We start from the raw sequence: 6,000 nt of genomic DNA, 5'->3' as shown, positions 1-6,000 counted from the left end.
TTCACAATTTTTCCAATTCAGGTATGCATATGAACATTAACACATGCTTTTCTTGTTTTAATCATTCCTCCTGTTCATATTGACCATTAGGTGATTACTTCATAATGCATTTGCGATATAAGTGATGGGAGGGAAAAAATCCACAAGCCTCCTTCTGTACAAAAATGTATTAAAAAGTTTATATGAAGCTCCATCCATCCAAATTAGACAAATCAAGTAGATATGTTTCAACATTACAGCCCTTTTAGTACAAAAGTAGCACTTTTTGTTATTATACTTCGACAGCAGCTCGACAGGGACACACTGTCTGTGGAAATACAAAGAGTGATTTTTTAAAAAGTGGCAGATATCCACTTGATATGACTAATTCAGACTGCTGAAGCCTCATATAAGCTTCAGATCAACTTTTAAATGCATTTTGGCTCAAAATGACTATGTGGACACACTGTGGATTTTGTCTATCACTTACACAGAAAGCACATTTGAAGGGAATCTTTGAACAGGAGGAATGATTACAGCGAGGAAAACCTCTTTCAGTGTACATATGGACACCTGACTGTTTTTTTTTAAGACAGACTTGAAAAAATTGTGAACCTATCCTTTAATATCAAAAGTGAACTATCAAAACTGATAATTTATTCAGTTCATATTCTATACTAAACCAGAAATGCCCCAGATAGTTATGTCATCTGCCACACAAACAGTACCCAACATGGTCAGTGATACACTGAACTTTATAACCAGCCAATGTTTCACTAAAATGCCACTGACCGGGTGTTGTTTACCTCAGTTCCTGGCTCCCTGCCATCATTCAGAATGTGGTATTGTCAAAAACTATGTATGGACACTTGTCCCTGCAAATAAATCAGCACATGGCTTCAATAACCTGAATGAGTTGGGGCCAGTTAGAAGTAGCACTAACACTAACTGTTGATGCCGGCATCACTTTCTCCTCTCTGCAACTTTACTGTCAGCACACTTGTTGCATTCTTATAAAAGTAGAAAAGTTTATGGTGCCACCAGCATTTTTTACAATTCAAGCATTTTTAAACACTGGTAATGCAATGTAAAGATTTCAGGCACTGTTGCACATGGTAGTCTGAAATGTCTTTCAGTGTGAGGATGTTGTGGGTGTCTTGAAGCAGGCGTGTGATAGAGGAAAGTAGCAAGAGGAGGTTGGGTCCCACACACTGAGACACACAATAACACTAAGGAGGACAGTAAGAGAGAGAGCTACTTCAAAAGATCATTTTTGAGGGCCAGATCAATTATTTTTCCAAAAGTCTTGCAGAATTTGGCTCAGATCTGTGATTCTGCCGATAAGATTATTTATTCGTACATTTGTATGTTATTGAGTTGTGTATACATTGAGATGCTCCAAACAAATTGTCCCTAGTGGGATTAATAAAGTTGTTTGTATTGTATTGTATTGTACTGATGGAGCCAAAACTCTGACTCTTTTATTGATTTTCTGAGCCGTATCTGTTCATCTTCACACCTCTAGTCCCTGTAGTTAATGTACAAAATGTCATTCTTAAAGCCATAGCAAATTATTTCATTCTGTATTGCTTTGGAGGTGCATAACATCTACATGAATAATGGACACAAACATCCCAAGGTGTTTTCTTTTTTGTTATTACTAACTTAGATTTAATTCTTTTTGGACAGTCTCCTCTTCCTGTCCCAAAGGTGTTGAGGGTGTCGGATGCTGTAAAGACTGCAAAGCCCTGTGTGACTGATCTGTGATTGACTTGATTTGACACGCAAGTAAGTCAAGAGTCTCTTTATCCTGATGAATGGGGATGGATATTGCCATGTATCTCCTTCGATACACAACAGCCAAACATGGGGCCTCGAATCCACTGATGGATGTGTCCCAAAAAGGTGGGTCCTTTGGATAGCCTGAGGGCACTTCCTCCCTAATCATGACAGTGTAGCTTCACGCATACCTAAAGCTCTGTGAAAATGTTATGTTTCACTTTAACTTTAATTGCATAACAATGAATTAGGTCAGTGGTAACTATATACAGTACATATTTACCTAGCTTGTATTGTCATAGATAAAAATAATTGTGCTTACAGAAACATCAGTAAGATTACATTATATGGTAAGTTCCACAAAAGCCAATAAAATTCACTAATATGTAGACCAGAGCACAGACATTTTGATCAGTCCATAAAATGAATTACAATGCCTCTACAACTGAGGATAAAATTAGACTGTTAAGAAGCCATGTCAGAGCTGACTTCCTTTTTCCCTCAGACACCACACAGACAGATGGGAGGATATAATAAGGCACAAACAAAGCTTAGGGTGCTTAAGAATGAGTGCAGAATAAACCAAATCCTCCCACCTTTATGGAGAGGCTAAGATTGCTTTGATGGCCCTCTGAGATACCTCAGTTTCACAGCTGAGCCACGTCAAGAGCGATCAAGTAGACATTGTGACCTGCTATGTACCAAAATGTGGACATAAAATAGGTCTCTTATAGAGTAGAAGACATTTGCCCTGGGATGAATGCCCTTTTTTATATACAATTCATGTAGAGGTTAATATTACTTTGACCTTGCAGTTAATGCTTTGTGGTGGCTTTGCTTGTCTGACCTACAAAAATGATCTTGAAATTATGATGTGGATAAGGGTGTCAGTTTGGCAAAGTTATGGACCTTTGGGTATACAAATCATTTTGGGTTTTTTTATAACTGTGACAGTATGCTTAATAAACTGTTTTTATACTTGGATTAATTCGCTTTTGACGATGTAGCTCACATGTTTTAATATTAATGTAAAAATGCTCCAGAAATCAACACATTAACTGCTTTTCTGATGATCTAAAGACAGCTGGATTCGTCATCAGTCACTTTTGAGAAAAAGTGTTGCTGAATATCTTGCAACCAAGTTTCTCAACAACATGTGGATAAAAGATGCAGAGAGAGAAATCTAAATGGAAAGATCAGGGTAATGTAGCTATTGTTTGTTTTACTAAATATAATATATTACATCTAAATTAGGTATATCATAATGACAACTGTACATGTGTATCTTTAGTTGTAGAAAACAGTACAGTACATGTATTTGCAAAACTGTGATCACAAACATAGTAACAAGGCAGGCCAGGACTCTACTAGTGGTATTTTACATGTACAGTTTACATTATTGTCAAATCATTTGTCCATCTGTAGAGAAATAAAAAAGCCTTCTCTGTCAAGCCAATTTGTTCTCCCTGTGCAAACAATCACGACTGTGAGGCACAGCGAAAGCAAAATACAAATCGCTTACTAGTGCGACTGCAGAGAAGAAAAAGGGTTTGACAGCATCAGCGCATTCTTTCACCGCGCTGTTATCTCATATCATGCATCCATCTGATGATTCTGATATTGTAGATTTCTTTATGGAATAAACATGGTGTGGAAAGGAGAGAAGGCCCGGGCCAAGATTCCAGAGACAGGCTCTGATTTGATCACACGCCCAAGGAAAACCTAAAAAGGTAAACCAGATTGGATGGCCAAGACAAAATAATTGGACTTGTGTTGGTAACCTGAGTGGACACAGACCCATTTATCTCCCTGTCTGAAGCAAGGGAGCAAAATTTCAAGTCCAGAAAAGGTCACAGTTAAGATCCCTGATTGTGGAACCATGTAAACTATTACTGATGTAAGAACAAACCCTTGTGTGGACTTTCTTTCTTTTGCTTTGACTTTAAAGGTGCAATATATGACATTCACCCCCACTAAATGTCAGCAAACAACTATTTGCTATGTAAAGATATAGTGAAATAATGGCGACCTGAGCAGAGAATGAAGTCATACTACCTCTGTGTGTGTTGTATGTAGTGTGTGAAGTCCATGTGAGTCCCTCACTGTCCTCCCCATGGCCATTCTCAACATGCCAGCTGGGTAACAAACTTTCTCAAATTACAGCTAAACAGTGCACTAAAATATGTTATATGTTATAAAATGTTTCTGAAAACATTTGAGGCATGAAATAGGCAATGCAGTAACAGATTCTTGATCCATATTTGATCAGCCTGCCTAGTTTGACAGTTTGATGTGAGTTTCGTGAGCTGTCTGTTCAGGTGCCGCTTTCTTTTTTTTCAAACATTACTGAGTAAACATGGTGTACATTTGTTTTGGTCTGAGATGCTAGTGCTAGTGCGACACATTGTGGGGCTGAATGTCATATATTGCACATTTAAAAACGTCCTTTTATGGTTTTCAGTTTACTGTGTAGTAACAGTGTTTTTGGAGCTCACAAGCAAATCTTTATTTATACAGCAGTTTTCAAACAGAGGTGACAGTTCTTTATTGGAGAAAGATGGAAAAGTAACACATATAATAGACAGAAAAGGTAACACATAACAAGACTAAGAGTCATGCTAGTGACTCTGTGAGGCTATACTTTGCAACATGTGGCTCAAAGCACAGTTTGTATAATAACAAATTCATGACAATATTGACATGTGTTTAGCAGGCAATTTTTACTATATTCCCCATCTTAGTTTATCATGTTAGCATGCTAGCATTTGCTAATTAGCATATGTGCATCTGTTTTAATTATTTCACCTTCAATTCTGAGAAATCAAGTTTTTTTTTGTGAGTTTTTGATAGCCGAAAGCAGCTACATTACCCATGAGCCTCATCAACTGTTACTATGGAGATGAAGCTGGTTCATTGAGTCACACACACACACACACACACACACACACACACACACACACACACACACACAATGTTGGAGTGCTTTATTGGATGATGTGGCTCAATATTAATTGAGGAAGACTCTGTGCTTTAAGAAAGATAATTTCATATTAAATATCTTTAGCCACATATTCTTGGAAATATAAAATTAAATGAGCAACTTCACATTTTACAATCACAGGCTATAAAACGCCTTTTCTTAACAGAGATAGCCCTGTAATGCCAAGAGAATCATATTTGATACATGAGTTTTTGAGACCTCTACATAATCAGTGTGATACTACAGATTTCACTTGGTCTGGATTTTCTGCCCCTTGGCAAACGTCAGAATAATAAAGAAAGCCACTTTGTCCAGCACATCCCACATCTTGAACCCCCATTTGTGAAGTTTTGTTGGCATATAAACATGTCAATGCAATTTGCCCTTGAAAGGCACCATGATTTTGTCAACAGCGTGACATTCTTCAGGAGGTATGCAAAGAAATTGTTTGTGTAGTTTTTGTAACCATGGCCTGAGTTTCCAAAGTTTATCTTTCTACACATCATCAGACATATCGACGTTGTCCTGAGAGTGAATCAGTGTCAGTAATTTCAGGAATCGATCTTGAGACATCACATCACAAACTGGGGAGTGCTTTGTCTCCATCTCCCAATAGGCTTGCGCACTGGGCCTTAACCCCATGTGCATGTATATACCCAGAATTTACTCAGTTTCTTTGGGAGATTTCTTCACTGACTTTCCTTCTTTCTGCACACTGTACAAGTTTGTTTGTTCTGCAATTTCCTGTAGCATTTCGTCAGTCACAAAATCTTTGAAATACATGTATGGTGTCCAGTCAAGCCTGTCTTCTAAGTCCTTCTCAACACATTCATCAAATTCAGCAGCTGGAGCTTCAAATTGTTTTTTTTTTACTCTTTCCCTTTCACTTTTCCACTTGCTGACTGCTTTGTTGTTGTGTACTGTGTTGTTGTAGAGCCCTTGATTTCTACGCTTGTCTGGTCGACACTTTCGTCTTGCAAGTCTTCCTCATCACTGCTATCTGAGTTTCCCTCAGTACACATTGCAATAAGAGTCCATTCCTTATTATCATCATCATCATAATCATCTTCCCCTAACTGCTCTGTGTCACTTGAATCACCATCCATAATCATCTTCAAGACATCTTCAACACTGTGCTTTTTTGCCATCTAAAAAATACACACCAAACACAAATTATAGAGTATTTCCTCTCTGAATTGGTCAGTTTTTAAGTGAAAATCAATGAGGAAAAGACAATTATTAGCAAGTGAGCGATGGCAACA

This window comes from Thunnus albacares, chromosome 22 (assembly GCF_914725855.1).
Source record: "Thunnus albacares chromosome 22, fThuAlb1.1, whole genome shotgun sequence".
Classification (NCBI taxonomy): Eukaryota; Metazoa; Chordata; class Actinopteri; order Scombriformes; family Scombridae; genus Thunnus; species Thunnus albacares.
The sequence above is the reverse complement of the archived record's forward strand: the minus strand, read 5'-3'. Positions refer to the sequence as shown.